The 21,426-nt window shown below is 45.1% G+C and overlaps 1 long non-coding RNA gene across 4 annotated transcripts; it reads left to right on the forward strand.

Moving 5' to 3' along the window:
• The first annotated feature begins 1,079 nt into the window (after positions 1–1,079).
• On the forward strand, positions 1,080–12,504 carry LOC130285191 (uncharacterized). Of its 4 annotated transcripts, XR_008847280.1 has the most exons (5): positions 1,080–1,130; positions 4,275–4,390; positions 6,718–6,878; positions 8,534–8,662; positions 11,722–12,504. It is a non-coding gene; the product is annotated as an uncharacterized LOC130285191 (long non-coding RNA). The 4 variants fall into 4 exon arrangements; XR_008847279.1 differs by lacking the exons at positions 1,080–1,130; positions 4,275–4,390 and adding an exon at positions 4,575–4,762; XR_008847282.1 differs by lacking the exons at positions 1,080–1,130; positions 4,275–4,390 and adding an exon at positions 4,575–4,762 and having other exon boundaries at positions 8,595–8,662.
• The last annotated feature ends 8,922 nt before the right edge of the window (positions 12,505–21,426 follow it).

Below are 21,426 nucleotides of genomic sequence, written 5' to 3' on the forward strand. Positions count from 1 at the left end.
TTCGGTGCTATGCATAGAGCATAGCACTGATCAGTGTTATCAGTGATCTTTTGCTCTGCTCTGCTCGATCTCAGACCAGAGTAGAAGACCCCGGGAGACGGCCGGAGCCAGGTGAGGGGGCTGCCATGCTGGATGATCGGATCTCTGCGGCAGCGCTGCGGGCGATCCGATCATCCATTCAAAGTACCGCACTGCTGCAGATGCCGTGATCTGTATTGATGACGGCATCTGAGTGGTTAATGGAGGACATCGGCGTGTTAGGTTCGACCCCAAAAGGTTGAGACGTCTTCTGTCGGCGGATTCCCAATAGTGCGTGGAAAGCCTGTATGGGGCTGCAGTCACCCAACTTTCCTTCCAACGCTACCTGCCATTCAAATCACGACACAGACACAAGAGCTGTCTCTGTAAGCTGAAGGCAGAACTAGTCTGCCCTCTTTCTTAAGTGTATTTTATATAGGTGATTTTCAAATAAGGCATGCGCAGTAAACTTTACATTGTATAAACACAGGAAAACATAAATATTTTGCATAGTAAGAAGAAAGTTGGAAACAAAGATATATTGCTTAGCTGAAATATAATGAACCATTGTTTCAAGGACACATCTGGGGTAGAAAAAGATAAGAGTGTCTGCATCCTTGAAGATAAGGTGCCCATCGTCTATAGTTCATAAGTTCAGGAGTTAGTTATGTAGAAAAAAAAAACAAGAAAGATAGAATGCAGTCACTTAGACCGAGAATATCAAGTCTTAATACAAAATGGATTCTCCTTAATACAAAATGGATTCTCCTCTACCCAATTCCATCAGGCGCGATCGCGGATGTCTGCCATTACCGGCAGGTCCCTGGCTGCTGATAGCCGGACCGGGCATGGTGGCGCGTAAATGTACGCCATGGTGCGTTAAGTACCACGGCACCATGACGTAAATTTGCATCCATTTTCATTAAGGGGTTAAGGAGAACTCCCATCATTACCACTACAGACTATATAAGAGATTAGATACAGTTATATCAGGTGACATCTTCTCTGATGGCCATCCTTCACTTTCCTTTTTCTTTTCCAGCTCAGACGCCGTGATGATTTCTTCCGGCTACGACTCATCTCCGGAGAACAGGGCTGGAAAAACATTTTAGGTTACGCTTCTTTTTCAAGAACTATAATGCCCCAAACTGTAATAATGCCCCCTTAGTAGTTGGAAAGTCCCTCTCATTGCATAGTTAGGTCGCTCCAGTAAGTAGACAGGTCCCTTCATGTAGTTTCCCCCGAGTAGGTAGGGCCTGCCCAGAGAGAGCTGTGCCAGCAGGTAAATGCCCCAGATAGCTGTCCCTTGTATGAAAACTCTCATATGAAGGTAGTAGGCAGCCCCCCCCCCTATTAGCTTGGTAGTTAGTCTCAATGATAACTTGTAAGTAGCAGTCCCCCCATAGTAGCAGCAGTCCCCCCCCCAGTAGGCAGCAGCAGAATTCCCACATAGTAGGCAGCGGCACATTTTCCCCCATAATAGGTAGCAACAGAGTTTTCCCCCATAATAGGTAACAGTAGAGTTTCCCCATATTAGGTAGCAGCAGAGTTTCCAACATAATAGGTGGCAGCAGAGTTTCCCCCATAGTAGGCAGCAGCAGAGTTTTCCCCAGAGTAGGCAGCAGCAGAGTTCCCCCCACAGTAGGCAGCAGCAGGGTCCCCCATATTAGGTCCCTCCCCATAGTAGGCAGCAGCAGGGTCCCCCATAGTAGGTCCCCTCCCACATTAGATAGCAGCAGGGTCCACCATTTTAGGTCCCCCCCACAGCAGGCAGCAGCAGGGTCCCCCATAGTAGGCCCCCCCAAAGTAGGCACAGCAGCAGGGTCCCCCATTTTAGGTCCCCCCCAGTAGGCAGAAGCAGGGTCCCCCATAGTAGGTCCCCCCTAGTGAATAGTGGCATAGGCCATATTTGAATTTGCAGTATTTTGCGAATATTTGGACGAATATTTGTCCTATAGTGGCAAATTTTGCATATTTGTTAACTTTTTTCCATGCAAAATTCGTAATAAAATTCGCAAAATATGCATGCACAATTATATCTTTCAACCAACTACTTTCCTGTTGGTTGCTAGGGATGTTTGCATCCTTCCCATTGGCCCAAAAGCTAAAAGAAGGGAAGGATCAGTGTCCCCTGGAAGTGCTGATATTCACATAATTTTCGTCGGACCACAAGCTGGAAGCAGGGAGGGATAATCACTTTTTATTTAAACAACAAGAAAAGAATGTGGTTTCAATGGCAGGAAATGCTCGACCCCAAATGCAGTTGTGCATTAATGCTGGGGGAGCAGATCCTGCGCTTGTGGTCCGTTACTAAGGGCGATCCCCAGCATAAAATGCATACAATGGAGGATGCCTGCAGCAGACCACAAGTGCCACAATGGCATCCTACACCCGGACCACAAGCGCAGGATCTGCTCCCCCAGCATAAATTCACAACTGCATTTGGGGTCGAGCATTTCCTGCCATTGAAACCACGTTTTTTTCTTGTTGTTCATATTTTGTACTTGGAAGTGTATAAACTCCAAATCTAATGCACCTTAATCACTATTATAGGCAGCATTTTGGTGCAACTGTGAGGCCGGCAACATATCAGCCAACTTGGGTGGGGCTTATAGCCTTCCTCCCTCCTCCCACTGTATGTGTGCTCAGCCACACTGGAGGTAACTGGGAGGAGGCTGTGAGTCGGACCTAATGCTGCTGTAATTGCCCACTGGCCCCTGGTATTGCCCATATGACACATGTAGGTTAGTGTTAGATATTGTGCCACTTGAGAAACCTTGGCGTTTGTGTGCAGGCGCAGGTATGTCCTTCATATAAGGATAAACTGGCTAATGTCTCAATTTTAACCCATTCAATCCCCCCTCCCCCATAGTAGGTCCCCCCACAGTAGGCAGCAGCAGGGTCCCCCATAGTAGCCCCCCCCCACAGTAAGCAGAAGGGTCCCCCATAGTAGGTTCCCCCCAGTAGGCAGCAGCAGAGGCCCCCATAGTAGGTCCCCCCCAACCCTTACTTACATTCTGCTGGTTTTCTTCATTGTCGGCTCATGCTGTCTTCGGTCTTCTTCATCTGTCGGCTCCTGCAGCTCTGCGCGAGATCTTCTTCTGGTCTTTCCTCGGCTCCAGCCACTTGCATCTGCTGGCTAAATGAAACCATAGGCACAAGAGTGATCACCAATGGCTCCTCACCATGTCAAACTTCCCACTGAGCGCCGCATTTAAATGTATTTGGCTCATTCGGTACATACAGTTAAAGGAAAACTGATATTTTCTCCCGCACTATCCACAGTACTGGTGGATAGTGCAGGAGACGCTGACTCCAACGAGCCCTACCTTACCCGGATCCACCCCGCCGTTCACCCGTTTTATTCTATGTGTATATCTTGCTGTAACTGGCACGGGCGGGGCTTCTGCACTGATGTCAGCGCCGAGTATGAATATTCATCCCCCCTCCCTCCAGTTAGGTGCAGCGAAGAGAGGGAGAGCTGGAGGGAGGGGGGATGAATATTCATAAGCGGCGCTGACATCAGTGCCAGTTAACCTGCAGAAGCCCCACCCGTGCCAGTTACAGTAAGATATACACAGAATAAAAGTACAATTGCGGGCGAACGGACAGGCGGATCCGGGTAATGTAGGGCTCATTTTAATCAGCGTCTACCGCACTATCCACCAGTACTGAGGATAGTGCGGGAGAAAATATCTGACAGTTTTCCTTTAAATGCAGGACAAGTAGGAGCCGTTCCTGGATGGTGGGACATCACCCCAAAAGCGTCAATGTCCCACAGGACTGGAATGGTAGGGAGGTATGCAATTTGGGCAGCATTTTCCAAACAATGTGTCTCCAGCTGTTGCAAAACCACAACTCCCAGCATGCGCGGACAGCCGCCCGGACAGCCTTTGGCTGTCCGGGCGGCTGTCCGGGCATGCTGGGAGTTGTGGTTTTGCAACAGCTGGAGACACATTGTTTAGAACACACTGAAATAGGGGGAGTTTTATTAAAACCTTTGCAGAGGAAGCAGTTGAGCAGTTGCCCATAGCAACCAATCAGATCGCTTCTTTAGTTCTTTAAAAGGCTTCTATAAAATGAAAGAAGCAATCTGATTGGTTGCTATGGGCAACTGGTCCACTTTTCCTCTCCACAGGTTTTGATAAATCTCCCTCTTAATGCGGAGAGTTATCTAAATCGGTGCAAGGTTAGGTTGCACTGGCACGTTCCAAAATTGATGTGATTAATTTTATTGTTTTTGCCTGGATTTTTAGGCAAAAATGCTAACAGGGTTTAAAAAAGAAGCAATGGAGGAAAGAGGTTTTAGAAGAAAAAAAAATATTCTTGTACTGCAGAAAGTCTCCTTGCAAATTTTTCAGATCCATATCAGGTAAGTGTGTTCAGAGGATTTCTTACCGATTTTTCCCATAGATTTGACAACCTCCTGACTCTCCCCTATACATCCAGCACCAATGAAGACAGCATTCATAGGATTAAATTGGCCACAGAAGCAATGTTAGTGCGCCCCCAGTTGTTGCAAAACTCCCAAATTTTTTTTTTTTTTGCTGCAGTGAAACGCGTTGAATGCTGGGAGAATAAACTACCCTTGCTTTTACTTACCTTGATTGTCCTGTGACCTGCGCCTCTCTAAGCCGGCATCTCCATTGAAGTCCATCTCTGCATTGCTCTTTGTCTAGCCGGCTGGCTGCGGACACTACATGCGCTCACCATTGTTGTGTATGTGGGTACACAACACTACCAGGTGAGCGACCGCCCTATTACTTACTGTCACCTCACAGGTCACTCTTTTATTACACCATGGAGCGCTGTGCCTTTTGTCTTTTTTAATGACTATTAAAGGGCAAGGGGGAAAAAACAAAAGTGCAAAAAAGAAAGTTGGCAAGGTCCTAATATGGGTACTCCATTTTTTTTTTTTTTTTTTTTAAATCTACTGGTTCCAAAAAGTTATACTGATTTGTACATTCCTTTTTTTTTTTTTTTTTTTTAAATCTTAATCTTTCCAGTACTTATCAGCTGCTATGTGCTACAGAGGAAGTTACTGTATGTAGTTCTTTCCAGTGTGTCCACAGTGCTCTCTGCCGACACATCTGTCCATGTCAGGAACTGTCCAGAGTAGGAGCAAATCCCCATAGCAAACCTTTCCTGCTCTGGTCAGTTCCTGACATGGACAGAGGTGTCAGCAGAGAGCACTGTGGTCACACTGGAAAAAACTACACAACTTCCTCTGCAGCATACAACAGCTAATAAGTACTGGAATGATTAAGATTTTTTAATAGAAGTAATCTACTGTACAATTCTGTTTAACTTTTTGGCACCAGTTGGTTTAAAAAAAAAAAAATGATTTTTTTTTTCCCACCGGAGTATCCCTTTAAGGGGTTAAGATAAGCAAGCAGGTTTGCTGCTCTTTACCCTTGAAGGGGTTTTCTTATTTGATCAAGTTATCCCCTATTCACAGGATAGGGGGAAAAGCTGTAAATTAGGGGAGAGCTGACCACTGGGACCGCAAAGTGGAGTAAGAACGCAGCCCCAAATAAACAGGGCAGGCCATGCATGTGTGGCCACTGCTCCATTCATTTTCTATGTGCTTTCCGATCATTGCTGCTCTGGTGATCGGTGAGGGTCTTAGCAATCGGACCCCCAGATCGGAGTAAAAATGCATCCCCAAATGAATGGAACGGGCCATGGATTTGCAGCCACAGCTCCATTTTATTTTTATTTTATTTCCTTCTTAGGAAATCGGAAAATCAGCTCAAAATTTGCCCCATTTGATGCGACTTTGATGCTGCAGATATGTTGCCTTGCTGCAAAAAATTTCCAGTGCAAATCGGCATCAAGAGGACCACAAAACCATAATAACTGAAATCTATTTGATTGCTTTGAGCATTATATGGTAATAAAATTCGGGAAATACTGCAAAAAATGATGAACAATATAGTAAAGTAATGACGCAGTCGCTGATTTCAGGGACTCCTCTTCTATCATCATTACCTGGGAAATGAGAAGGAAACTCCTTGTGGAAACAGATCAGACACTGATTTACGACCCGGAAAATCTGTCAGTGACAAATCGAAATGTATCAGATCAGATTATTGCAAGTTTAAATAATTTAAATATATACATATATATATTTTTTTAGATTTTACATGGTACCCCTGAAATGTATTCACACCATACCTGGGTTACAGATCTTAAGTGCAGAACAGGTGGAAGATTTGTGATCCTGCTTTGTTTAGCACAGTTTTACAACCAGGAGGCCTCTGACTAATGCAAAACTACAACTCCCAGCATGCCCGGACAGCCTTTGGCTGTCCGGGCATGCTGGGAGTTGTAGTTTGGCAACAGCTGGAAGAACCCGGATTGGGAAGCCCTGCTTTAGCTTATGGAGAGTCTCCTAGACTGCGTACATTGTAGCAAATCCTCAGCTTTGTGTGGTATAGACTAAATATGCCCATAGCCATTACTGGTCATGGCATTGGCTACACAGTGTCCTTTTGGTTGTTCATGTTCATATGCTATTTACCATAATATAAAAAACTACACTTATCCATAAAAAAGAACCCCCCCCCAAAAAAAAAAAATTATAAAAAAAGGCACTCTTATTTCCTAAAACATTGCACTAATGAATAGTTCAAGCGAATATAAGAAACTTTCAGATATATCTTATCAGAGAAAAATTCAATTTTCCCCTCTTATCAGGTTCCTTTTCTGCTCCCTCCCTCCTAAACTCATCTTTCAATCCGAGAAACAGCTCGAATCTTTCTAGAGAGAGAAGGGATAAGATTACATGCTGCCCGTAGATGTCTACTGGGGAAGAGAGGCGAGAAGGGAGATGCAGAAAGATTATAGACACGTTTACTGTAAGTATTAGCTCTCACACTAAGAGCTGGATTCACAGTGTATACTCATTAGTACTGCTCTATAATATGCTCTATGCTGCTGCTGCTTCTTAGGATGTTCTTCAGAGATATGTATGTGCAGTTCAGCCTTGAAGGGAAAAACTGGTGAAAAATGCCAAGTGATACAAGATACAAGTGATATATTAGCCAGAAATAGTGCCACTCCTCAAAAACATACATGTGACCGCTTATACTGAAAAGCTACCTTAAATGACAAGTTATAAATAAATCTTGCACTAATAGCCCTGAATCTTAGTTAGGCTGGGTTCACACCACGTTTTGTTAAATACGGTTCCCGTATACGGCTGGGAGGAGGGGGGGCGGGGCTTAATCGCGGCGCCCGCACTCAGCCGTATAGGGGAACCGTATTTAATGTATGTCTATGAGCCGACCGGAGTGAACCGCAGCCTACGGTCGGCTTCGTTTTTGGCCGTATGCGGTTTTCCGACCGTAGGCAAAAACGCAGTCGACCAGGTTTTTGCCAGCGATTAAGCCCCGCCCCCTCCTCCCAGCAGTATACGGGAACCGTATTTAACAAAACGTGGTGTGAACCCAGCCTTAGACCCCTGGGCTCTAAGCATAGCCATTTGCTTTTATAGTGAACTTTAAAAAAATAAAGAAGCACTCTGGGAATTTTTGTTGTTGTTGTTGCTTATATGGTGCACTATAGGCTATTACAAGAGAATAATGTAGAGGTTTTTGCATATGCCTTGTGCGTACCTGCTTTAACAGATGTGGCAGGCATGGGGTTTCCAGCCATCTTGATTTCTAATTCAAAACAGAAAGGATGTTCTCATGCTGCCTACATTTCCCATGATTCCTCTGGCTTTGCAGAGGGAGGGAGTCTCATCGCTGCATTTTGTCATCTAATTATCTGGCTAGACTTCAACCTTTATTTATGAGACTCATAAGGGTCGTGTCACTTGACATTGGGGGAGATTTCGCAAAACCTGTGCAGAGGAAAAGTTGACCAGTTGCCCATAGCAACCAATCAGATCACTTCTTTCATTTTTGGAAAGGCCTGTGAAAAATGAAAGCAGCGATCTGATTGGTTGCTATGGGCAACTGCTCAACTTTTCCTTAGCACAGGTTTTGATAAATCTCCCCCATTATGTGCGGTTTTGTCATATCCAGTTCATATTGTCATGAATAGAAAGTGATTTGACCTATAATCATAATTGATGCGTTTTATACATATTTTAAGTCTTTAGGCTGTGTTTAGGCTGAATGTTTGACACATTTTCATGATTTTCCAAGATTGTTGTATAAATGGCACATTTTTACTGTGATATGCACAATTGTGGTAAATAGCACAATTTTTTGCCTCTGGAAAACAGAAAAAAAAGCAAAAATACAACATGTAAACACAGCCTCGGGGGAGGTGTATAACTCCTATATATCCCGATCCCAAAGAGTTGTGGTGTCCAGCCTGTGGCTCTCCAGCTGTTGCAAAACTACAACTCTCAGCATGCTTGGACAGCCAACTGATGGAGGGCTGCAGGTTGAACACCTTTGCCATAGAGACAGCAGCAGTAAACAGATAGAGCTGGGGGGGGGGTGGTCTGGGAGGAGCCATCAAAATCTAGTAGGTGATGATGTCATCCTGTAATTCCCAGGTAGTCAGCTGACTGACCACTTCCTTTGATAAATTAAACCCTGTGATTTTCTTTGGATCAGACTTGTAATCACATGACCCAGTTACAGCAATGAAACACACTGAAATACAACATATGGTGCTTGAGATGGTGAGTTTTAATGTTATGTAAAAAAAAAACTGGAGTGCGTCTTTAATCAATAAAGTTTTTACCATTTTGGGACATGCAATTACCATCAAAACCCTCTATAGGTAGAACCTGATGTTCTCACCATCGATAGAATTACATTGTGATATATTTTCATCTTTTTTTATCCGTACTAGTCCTAATGATGTCATCTATATGCTAAAATGTCCCCATGGTCCTGCATATATTGGCAATGTGTCCGGGTCTACAGAATGTATGATTCATGACGGAATCGTTTTCCACAAGCGAAGTAATGACAGCAATCCCCGACACACCGGGACCTTTACATATCCCTAAATACAGGAGGTACAATTATACTGCACTGCAATGGTGCGGGCACACAATGAATTGGATTGTATAACTAGGACCTCATCTACAAAGTATTGGAATTATATGGAAATAAGATCTAATGCTCATGTATAATGCTAAAGCTTAGGAAATGAATGAATGGAAAAGTATGTCTTAAAGGGGTATTCTGCCCATAGACATCTTATCCCTGGGACTGGAGATGTGACGTCATGCCACACCCCCTCATGACGTCATGCCAAGCCCCCTCCATTCATGTCTATGGGAGGGGACGTGACGGTCATCAAGGGGGTGTGGCGAGCAGCGGCGGGACCACTGCGATCAGACATCTTATCATCTTATCTAAGATGTCTATGGGCGGAATGCCCCTTTAAGGCTAAAGGAGGTCTACAAGATCTCTCTGATAGAATGGCCATTCAGGGTAATTACAATGATACATATCTGGTATTGGTTGAAATGTAACAATATGTAACCCATATAATATAGTTAAAATGTTATTTAGACCATTGATTGGCTGAGCGGACGCTTCCTATGTTTAATGAATGTATAGGGTGTTTAGCAGCAGGACAAGCATCATAGGATCTGCAAAAATGTTAGTATTTTAATATTTTTACCGCACCATGTGCACCATTAGGCTGAGTTCACATCACGTTTTGTCCCATACGGGACCGTATACGGCAGGGGCAGCTGAAAACTTGCGCTCACGTATGCCTTCGTATGCGGTCCCGTATGCAATTCATTTCAATGAGCCGACCGGAGTGAAACGCTGACTCCGGTCGGCTCATTTTTGCCCCGTATGCGGTTTTCCCACCGCACCTAAAATCGTAGTCGACTACTGCATGGGTTTTAACCCCTTAAGGACGCAGGACGTAAATGTACGTCCTGGTGAGGTGGTACTTAACGCACCAGGACGTACATTTACGTCCTGTGCATAACCGAGGGCATCGGAGCGATGCCCGTGTCATGCGCGGCTGATCCCGGCTGCTGATCGCAGCCAGGGACCCGCCGGCAATGGCCGACGCCCGCGATCTCGCGGGCGTCCGCCATTAACCCCTCAGGTGCCGGGATCAATACAGATCCCGGCATCTGCGGCAGTATGCGATTTGAATGAATGATCCGATCCGATCATTCATAATGCCGCACGGAGGTCCCCTCTCCTTCCTCCGTCCGGCTCAAGGTGTCTCCTGCTCTGGTCTGTGATCGAGCAGACCAGAGCAGGAGATCACCGAAAACACTGATCTGTTCTATGTCCTATACATAGAACAGATCAGTATTAGCAATCATGGTATTGTTATGAATAGTCCCCTATGGGGACTATTCAAGTGTAAAAAAAAAATTTAAAAAAATTTAAAAGTAAAAGTGAAAAATCCCCTCCCCCAATAAAAAAGTAATATGTCCGTTTTTTCCTATTTTACCCCCAAAAAGCGTAAAAAAGTTTTTTTATAGACATATTTGGTATCGCCGCGTGCGTAAATGTGCGAACCATTAAAATAAAATGTTAATGATCCCGTACGGTGAACGGCGTGAACGGGAAAAAAAAAAAGTCAAAAATTCCTACTTTTTTAATACATTTTATTTATAAAAAAAATAATAAAAAAATGTATTAAAAGTTTTTTATATGCAAATGTGGTATCAAAAAAAAGTACAGATCATGGCGCAAAAAATGAGCCCCCATACCGCCGCTTATACGGAAAAATAAAAAAGTTAGAGGTCATCAAAATAAAGGGATTATAAACGGACTAATTTGGTTAAAAAGTTTGTGATTTTTTTAAGCGCAACAATAATAGAAAAGTATATAATAATGGGTATCATTTTAATTGTATTGACCCTCAGAATAAAGAACACCTGTCATTTTTACCATAAATTGTACGGCGTGAAAATGAAACCTTGCAAAATTAGCAAAATTGCGTTTTTCGTTTTAATTTCCCCACAAAAATAGTGTTTTTTGGTTGCGCCATACATTTTATGATATAATGAGTGATGTCATTACAAAGAACAACTGGTCGCGCAAAAAACAAGCCCTCATACTAGTCTGTGGATGAAAATATAAAAGAGTTATGATTTTTAGAAGGCGAGGAGGAAAAAATGAAAACGTAAAAATTAAATTGTCCTTAAGGCCAAAATGGGCTGAGTCCTTAAGGGGTTAAAGTCTTTAAATTTTTTTAAAATAATATGGTTTTGGGCAGGAAAGGGGGGGGGGTCTGGTGGAAAGAAAAAACATATATACTTGCCCTGGTCCCCCAATGGTGCCAATGGTGTACCACAGCCCCTGATCATCTCTGATCCTATCGCTTCTTCCTGCTTCCGAGACAATAGCTCAGAGCAGGACCTGCTGACTCAACCAATCACTGGCCCAGACGGGAAACTGCTATGGCCACTGATTGGCTGAGCCAGCAGATCCTGCTCTGAGCTCTTGTCTCAGAACAAGGCTGAAGAGAGAAGATTGGCAGACCGGGCAGAGGTAAACAATGAGTGTGGGGGACAAGGACAAGGTAAGTATGTTTTTTGGGTTTGTTTTCTCTTCCCCCACCCCAGCAATGTTTTAATATATATATATATATATATATATATATATATATATATATATATATATATATAATAGCTTACCCCTTTAAATTTAGAAACAATGTTCTGGGAAACCCCTTAAATACATAGATTTTTGGAATGGTTTTGCTGTGACTGAACATCTGTTTTGTCCTATTTTTCTATTTTTTCAGAAGCCACTCTAGGAAATGTTCCAAGAACTGCTTCTATGGGAAAACCTGTCACCTTGTTTTTCTAAGGATGAGATAATGTCACAAGCCCTACACAACCTCCATGTTAGTTTCCCAGTGCGGTTCTTTACAACAAATATTTGTGGCTGAAATCCTACACCGGGCGTTGCAGATGTCCGGACTCTGTGGTTAGCAAGTGACCTGTACTAACATTGCTTCATTGTAAAGGTATGAAAAGAAAAGAAACGCATCGCTTGGTCTACGAATGCACTAAACTCGTGCTGCCCTTGTCAAAGACACAAGATACAAACGCAATCTTTAATAGGTATCTGGTTCAATTCTTCAAAAATAATTCTATTCCCAGGTGTCTGAGTAAAGACTCCGAAAAGGAAGGAAAAACTTTAATTAGTTTCTTTGAATAAGAAAGAACACAGAAGAAACTGGCAACAAACAAACATGTGTCATGTGACTTACGTCTTGTATCCTGAGCTGCCATAAAGGAGTCTTTGAGGGAAGAAGCAGATGATAGATATCTCTTTATTAATATTGTATTTCATGCCTAGTATAAATAATTGATGTATAATCTTCTGTTCACACTTGCCCCATGCCTTCCATTCGTAACATCAAACTATGAATCCCAATGCCACCCAACAGATCCCATTGAATTATCATGGATTTAATGGGTTCTAATATATATAAAGGGGTCAAGTATGTTCCTCTCCCTGAAGAACACAGATTCCGGTGTAAGAACGAGATTCAAAAAGTCCATTAGTCACAGGTCTCTCATCCTCAGCTAAGTCAGAACACACTGACGGTGGTGTGATGAGTTACTTTGCATATTCCTTATTATATATATATATATATATATACATATATATAAAACCTGAAATAGTGGGGATGTCTTCTGCTCTGGACATATTTGTGCTACAAGATAATTTGGAAATGGATGACAATGACTGACTCCTCCTCTTACTTGTCTAAACATAAAAACACTTGCACAAAAAACAAAACCTGCTTGTCTAGCGGCTCATGTTTTACTTGTCTTCACTTTACAGGTGGCTTACTACTAGCCACTTGACAAAACAGACATCATATGTGTTGCCTCACACAAATGACAATTTTTCCAGGAGAGGCTAGCAGACCTCAGGGACTACAGTCAAGTTCCTCTTAGCCCCTCAGTGCAGACTGTCTCTCACTCTATTTTGAGCACAGTGGCAAGCTGTCTTCAGCACCTGTGGTGATCTGTGCTACTGAAGGGAAGGAAAGGCCCCACTATCAAACCTGCCTTTAATCCAATAATAGCCCAGGCTCGATAGCAGGACTTACCAATGTCCTTTAACACTTTACTGGATTTTTCTATATCTCACCCAGCTTTCCCATGATGAGATATGTGGCTCCTAAAACCATTTTGCTATGTATGACAGGTACCACAATCCCTAACCACCATTCCTGTCACTGTCTTACAGTCTCCATATGCTGTCATACTTAGAAAGGCACAATATGGAACCAATATTACTCTAGAAAGATTTTTTTTCTCCTCTGGTGTTCCGTGTTCTGTGTTCCGTGTTATACACCATTTTACAGATAGAAATTCACAAGAGTGATTGAGACTTCATACTAAAATACTATCATATCTTGCTTCCATGACATTATTAAACCTGAAATTACCTAGACATGTATGGCTTTAAAGGGGTACTCCGGTGGAATTATTATTATTATTATTTTTATTATTTTTTATCAACTGGTGTCAGAAAGTTAAACAAATTTGTAAATTACTTCTATTTAAAAATCTTACTCCTTCCAGTACTTATCAGCTGCTGTATGCTCCACAGGAAGTTGTATTTCTTTCTGGAATTATTTTCAGTCTGACCACAGTGCTCTCTGCTGACACCTCTGCCCATGTCAGGAACTGTCCAGAGTAGGAGCAAATCCCCATAGCAATCCCCTGCTCTCGAAAGTTCTTGATACCGACAGAGGTGTCAGCAGAGAGCACTGTGGTCAGACTGAAAAGAACTCCCAAAAGAAATACAACTTTCTCTGTAGCATACAGCAGCTGAAAAGTGCTGGAAGGATTAAGATTTTTTTTATTAAAGAAATTTACAAATCTGTTTAACTTTCTGTCACCAGTTGATTAAAATTTTTTTTTCAACCAGAGCACCCCTTTAAAATGAATTCCCAAAGACATATTGTAAAGAACCCATCTGCTTGTACTGCAGTATTCAACAAGCGTATATAGGTGCACTGTTGTCCATACTTTTGTCCATATAGTACAAATAATCAGATGCTCACATGGTTACAGCCAGTCAGTAGTATAGTACAGGGAAGGGTCGGCACTCATGGAACTTGTGGTGCCCGTGGAAATATATGTGGTACAATCAAAGAAAGATCCCGGCACTCACTTGGATTCTTCTGTAATGCAAGTGTTTATTCACACAGTGCGCAAATACAAATAACAAGATGCGTTTCGGCCAAAGCCTTAAGGCTTTGGCCGAAACGCATCTTGTTATTTGTATTTGCGCACTGTGTGAATTAACACTTGCATTACAGAAGAATCCAAGTGAGTGCCGGGATCTTTTTTTTATTTTAGTCAGAAGTAGTGTTGAGCGGCATAGGCCATATGCTAATTCGCGAAATTTTGCGAATATATGGACGAATATTCATCATATATTCGCCAAATTCGCATATTTCTAATATTCACGTTTTATTTCCGCATATGCGAAAATTAGCATTTGCAAAAATTAGCATATGCAAAAATTAGCATAAGTGAACATTTGCATATGCAAAAATTTGTATAACGCAAATTTGCATATGGGAAAATTCGTGCGCCAGTCTCACACAGTAGTATTAGAGCCTTCTTTACACCACACAAGCTGGAAGCAGAGAGGGATGATCACTGTCATGTGTACTGTGAAAAAAATAAAAATAAATAATATTCGTAATTGCGAATATATAGCGCTATATTCGCGAATATTCACGAATAAAATTCCCATTGTGAATATTCGCGAGCAACACTAGTCAGTAGTACAACACTGCCAGTAGTGACAATGGGGGAGATTTATCAAAACCTGTGCAGAGGAAGAGTGGTGCAGTTGCCCATAGCAACCAATCAGATTGCTTCTTTCATTTTCCACAGGCCTCTTTAGAGGCCTGTGGAAAATGAAAGAAGCAATCTGATTGGTTGCTATGGGCAACTGCACCACTCTTCCTCTGCACAGGTTTTGATAAATCTCCCCCACTGATTCTACAATGGACTATAAGATTTGCAGGCAAACAACACAAAGATGGCCTTTGACCTTTGACTTTTATGTATGAGGGTCCTACTAGATGGGATCTTCTTTCCTATTTAAAATGTCAATTATTTGTTATTTCAATTTACTTCTTAATGATTTCATTGATGTGATGCAAATTGATTTGGCCATAATGTCAAAAACCTGAGATTTTACCAGGTCTAAGCCACTTATCTTAGACCCTGGCCATGATAAAGGTCAGCCCAGGCACAAGAAGAGTAAAGTATAGACTTGCAAAGAAGGAAGAAAAAGAGCACTATTCTGCAAAAAAACATGAATTTTCAATGCAGAAAAAGATGAGATAGGTGTAGAGCTGGTTCACTTTATTGCCTTTTCAATTGTTCCGCTCCATCTATGACAGATCCATTACATACTTGACACCAGACGCCTGATGGACCCCATTAACAATAGTATGGTGCAATATCATGCTACGCTATTTTGTCTGCTAGTTTGATGGAACCTACAATGAAGGCAATAGAGGCAACCAAAAAAGCCTCCCAAGCATGTTTCGATTTCTCCTTCAGGACAGTAAAACCTCATATATAGGACAAAATGTAATATCTGTATCATACAGACACATTAAAGGGGTATTTCGGCTTTATACATCTTATCCCCTGTCCAAAGGATAGGATATAATATGTATGATCTCAGGGGTCCCGCCGCTGCGGATCCCCGCGATCTCGGTGCAGCCCAACGGCATTCTGTGCTGGGCGCTGCCTCCAAGACGGGGAAAAGACGTCATGGCCACACCCCCTGCACTCATGTCTATGGGAGGGGGGCATGACGGCTGTCACGCCCCCTCCCATAGACATGAATGAAGGGGGCATGGCCATGACATCACGTCCCCATCTCGGAGGCAGCGCCCAGCACAGAATGCCGCAGGCTGCATTGAGATCGCGGAAGTCCCCAGCGGCAGGATCCCTGCGATCATACATCTCATCCCCTATCCATTGGATAGGGGATAAGATGTATAAAGCCGAAATACCCCTTTGAACTATGCTAATGTATTTTAACTGGGCAATTGACTATAAGTAGACAATGCATATACAGCATGCTCAGTGTGTAATGCCCCAACGGGTGTCGACCTGCTGTGCCACTTGCCAGTTTGGATTTGGGACAAACTTGGGGCGGAGTTTAAGTATTCCTCTGGCTTTCACTCTTTGTCCCGCCCCTGGATGCAGAAGCTGGTCTTCAGCTGCAGGGGAGATACTAGGTCACTACTGCAAGAGTGGTCCCAGTTAAGTTGCAGCTAGCCTGGCTGCCCAAAACCCTTTTAAAGGGGTACTCCACTGGCCAGCGTTCGGAACATTTAGCAGCCGCCATGCCCCCTCCCACAGACTTACATTGAGGGGGCGTAGCGTGACGTCACAAGGGGTTGTGGCTTACACCCGCAGCGTGCACACAGCATTCGGGACTAAATGTTCCGAATGCTGGCCAGTGGCGTACCCCTTTAAAAGAGTTATCTGGGGAGCATAAAATTTCCTACGTGTTCTGATCCCTGGCACCTACTTCCATCTGCATATCTCGGAAGTTTACTGAAGGGGCAGATGCCAGTCACGAAACCAAGAGTGAAACTATGATCATGACTGGCACCCTCTCTCTCTCTATACCTCCGAGATGTGCAGAGGGTGGAAGTAAGCACTATGATGCAGAAGACGTGGGGACTTTTCTGCTCCCCGTACAACACCTTTAATCTTAGTTTTAATAGGTTCCTCATATTATATCAAGCCTTTTGTGGGATGATAATACTTCTTCCCCTTGTAATAAATGCTGGGAGAAGCAGATCACATTACTTCACCTATGTTGACATTGTGTTATTTGTTGCTCTGAAGGGTCGTCCAAACCAATAGACGCTGTTCATAGACATGAATGAAGGGGGCATGGCGATGGCATCACCTCCCTATCTCGGAGGCAGTGCCCAGCACAGAATGCCGCAGGCTGCATTGAGATCGTGGAGGTCCCCAGCGGCAGGATCCCTGCGATCATACATCTCATCCCCTATCCATTGGATAGGGGATAAGATGTATAAAGCCGAAATACCCCTTTAAACAATGCTAATGTATTTTAATTGGGAAATTGACTATAAGTAGACAATGCATGTACAAAATTTAATGCCCCAACGGGTGTCGACCTGCTGTGCCACTTGCCAGTTTGGATTTGGTACAAACTTGGGGGCGGAGTCTAAGTATTCATCTGGCTTTCACCCTTTGTCCCGCCCCTGGATGCAGAAGCTGGTCTTCAGCTGCAGGGGAGATACTAGGTCGCTATTGCAAGAGTGGTCCCAGTTAAGTTGCAGCTACCCTGGCTGCCCAAAACCCTTTTAAAGGGGTACTCCACTGGCCAGCGTTCGGAACATTTAGCAGCCGCCATGCCCCCTCCCACAGACTTACATTGAGGGGGCGTGGCGTGACATCACAAGGGGTTGTGGCTGACACCCGCAGCGTGCACACAGCGTTCGGGACTAAATGTTCCGAATGCTGGCCAGTGGCGTACCCCTTTAAAAGAGTTATCTGGAGAGCATAAAATTTCCTACATGTTCTGATCCCTGGCACCTACTTCCATCTGCATATCTCGGAAGTTTACTGAAGGGGCAGATGCCAGTCACGAAACCAAGAGTGCAAACTATGATCATGACTGGCACCCTCTCTCTCTCTATACCTCCGAGATGTGCAGAGGGTGGAAGTAAGCACTATGATGCAGAAGACGTGGGGACTTTTCTGCTCCCCGTACAACACCTTTAATCTTAGTTTTAATAGGTTCCTCATATTATATCAAGCCTTTTGTGGGATGATAATACTTCTTCCCCTTGTAATAAATGCTGGGAGAAGCAGATCACATTACTTCACCTATGTTGACATTGTGTTATTTGTTGCTCTGAAGGGTCGTCCAAACCAATAGACACTGTTCAACAGCCGCTGAAAAGTCACCGGATGTGTGTGGCAAATCCAAAGGGAATTAAAGTTTCCAGTCCCCTAGACAAAAAAATCAATTCAAGCATCTGCCAAATATATTTTACTGCATTGATCTTTAAATAAAATAACCTGGTGGCTTGGTAAGGGAAGAATTCTGATGGGATTTCAGGATTTCACCGCCACACCAGATCTAAAGGTTTATAGAATAAGCAGAGATTGTCTCCAAAACGGCTGCACGAAGAACATTTTTACCTCTAATACATAGGAAAATGACAGTAATATTTTTAGGAAAAATGTTTAGTCAAATCTATTAAGTCACATATTACAATTACTTAACAGTAATAACTCCATTATCTTAATTTCATTAGATCTCTTTATGGTTATTAGATATATACCATCGACAAGCCAGTATTAGTCCAGTTCATGAGGGACCATCTCCTCCCCCTGCCAGGGAAGTCCCATCCTCCAGCCCCAGTAGCCCAGGCCGAAAAGGCCAAACATGAGGCCGAAGTGCCTGCAATAATGGAAAAGTTAAGGGCGCAGATGAGAAGGGAGTATGGCACTAAAGTTATGCCATATGAAGTGAACAAGTCCAGCAACAGGACACCAAGAGCCTTGAGGCCTTATATATCAGAAGGCTAGAACAACCCAGAGAGGGAGAGCCACCCCTAGAACGGCAAAGAGCTACAGAGTGAGGGGGTATGGCACATCAATGGACTGCCATCATGCTGGTTCTATTCTGGTCAACAGGAGAACGGTGAAGAGAGACTACCTCCCATCACCTCTACACCCCCGCTCTTTAGGGAGTGTAGAGGTGAAGGGAGGTAGTTTCTCTTCACCGCTCTCTTGTTGACCAGAATAGAACCACCATGGTAGCAGTCCATTAATGTGCCAACCCCCTCACTCTCTAGCTCTTTGCCGTTCTAGGGGTGGCTCTCCCTCTCGGGGTTGTTCTAGCCTTCTGATATATAAGGCCTCAAGGCTCTTGGTGTCCTGTTGCTGGACTTGTCATACTTCATATGGCATAACTTTAGGGCCATACTCCCTTGTACAGCCCTGTACAGAGCCTGCGAGGGGAATGGGCAGCAGCCATCACCAGGCCCAAGAATACTACACAAATCCCCTTCACCTATTTCCTCTCTGAAGATTTGGACTCAGATCCATTTGGTCTCCTGCCACCAAGTGTCAAGGGGAAGGTCGTCCTAGAGGAATGGTATCCTGAGACGCCTGCTATGGACCCCAGATATCTGCATCAGGGGTCTTCCACAGATGTGCCCGGGCCTACTCCTGTGGTCGAGGAGGTTTGGCCTAACCAAAGGGCACCAACTCCTGCTGAGGAGGAGGTTTGGCCGGACCAACAGGCCCCTGCACATGATCCCCCAGTGGCGCAAGCTGCTGCTGTTCAAGTGGTGGTCACTATGAGCCCGACCATCACTGCATCCAGTTTGTCTCATGTGTCGTGGGATACTCATGTCAGCCCCATGGAGGGAGCATAGTCACAGCCTAGGAAGCAAGGTGACCGTCGAGGTTGGGATGGAAAGTTGCCAGGTGTCACGATGCCGGCTGGCAGGAGGTGGATCCTCTGTGCCAGAGAGGGATTGGCGTGGACCGTGCTAGTGGACCGGTTCTAAGTCACTACAGGTGTTCACCAGAGCCCGCCGCAAAGCGGGATGGTCTTGCTGCGGCGGTAGTGACCAGGTCGTATCCACTAGCAACGGCTCAACCTCTCTGACTGCTGAAGATAGGCGCGGTACAAGGGAGTAGACAGAAGCAAGGTCGGAGGTAGCAGAAGGTCGGGGCAGGCAGCAAGGATCGTAGTCAGGGGCAACGGCAGGAGGTCTGGAACACAGGCTAGGAACAAACAAGGGAACGCTTTCACTAGGCACAAGGGCAACAAGATCCGGCGAGGGAGTGCAGGGGAAGTGAGGTATACATAGGGAGTGCACAGGTGAAGACACTAATTGGAACCACTGCGCCAATCAGCGGCGCAGTGGCCCTTTAAATCGCAGAGACCCGGCGCGCGCGCGCCCTAGGGAGCGGGGCCGCGCGCGCCGGGACAGGACCGAGGGAGAGCGAGTCAGGTACGGGAGCCGGGGTGCGCATCGCGAGCGGGCGCCACCCGCATCGCGAATCGCATCCCGGCTGGAGGCGGTACCGCAGCGCACCCGGTCAGTGGATCTGACCGGGGCGCTGTAGCAGCAAGGATGAGGCGAGCGCTCCGGGGAGGAACGGGGACCCGGAGCGCTCGGCGTAACAGTACCCCCCCCCCTTGGGTCTCCCCTTCTTCTTGGGGCCAAAGAACCTGAGGACCAAAAACTAAATTTTTTCGTGATGAGGTCCGATGCACATTAGGAGGGGTTCCGTGCGGTAACGCACGGCACAGTCCAATCTTTCATTGTTAACAAAATTGATGTAGAGGGGTCTGGCGAGACTGGTCACAGGGACGTTGAACCTGTTGATAAGAGAGGCCAAAAAAAAATTTCCTGCAGATCCGGAATCCAAGAAGGCCATAGTAGAGAAGGAGAAGGTAGAGGCAGATATCCGCACAGGCACAGTAAGGCGTGGAGAAGCAGAGTTGACATCAAGAACTGTGTCACCTTTGTGCGGAGTCAGCGTACGTCTTTCCAGGCGGGGAGGACGGATAGGACAATCCTTCAGGAAGTGTTCGGTACCGGCATAGTACAGGCAAAGATTCTCCATGCGGCGTCGTGTCCTCTCTTGAGGTGTCAAGCGAGACCGGTCAACTTGCATAGCCTCCACGGCGGGAGGCACAGGAACGGATTGCAGAGGACCAGAGGAGAGAGGAGCCGGGGAGAAAAAACGCCTCGTGCGAACAAAGTCCATATCCAGGCGGAGCTCCAGACGCCATCCGGAAAAACGCATGTCAATGCGAGTGGCAAGATGAATGAGTTCATGTAGGTTAGCAGGAGTTTCTCGTGCGGCCAGAACATCTTTAATGTTGCTGGATAGGCCTTTTTTAAAGGTCGCGCAGAGGGCCTCACTATTCCAGGACAACTCGGAAGCAAGAGCACGGAACTGAATGGCGTACTCGCCAACGGAAGAAACACCCTGGGCCAGGTTCAGCAGGGCAGTCTCGGCAGAAGAAGCTCGGGCAGGCTCCTCGAAGACACCACGGACCTCAGCGAAGAAGGACTGGACTGTGGCTGTGGCAGGATCATTGCGGTCCCAGAGCGGTGTGGCCCAAGACAAGGCCTTTCCAGAAAGGAGACCACGGCAGAGTCTAGAGTCCCCATCAAATTTGTCCGGCAGGGACAAGCAGGGGTTAGGAGCGGACGGACGCTGCGGAGGAGTTGCAGGAGCCGGCGGAGGAGATGGTTGTTGCAGTTGCAGCTGCTGTGTCTGTGACTGCAGTTGCTGTATCTGCGGCAGCAGCTGCTGTATCTGTGACTGCAGTTGCTGTGTCACGGTGGTCAAGTATGCCAGCTGGTGATTTCGTTGGGTGATCATTAGGGACTGCTGGGCAATCACCGTGGAAATGTCGGCAAGAC

Source organism: Hyla sarda, chromosome 8, assembly GCF_029499605.1.
Source record: "Hyla sarda isolate aHylSar1 chromosome 8, aHylSar1.hap1, whole genome shotgun sequence".
In the NCBI taxonomy this organism is placed as follows: Eukaryota; Metazoa; Chordata; class Amphibia; order Anura; family Hylidae; genus Hyla; species Hyla sarda.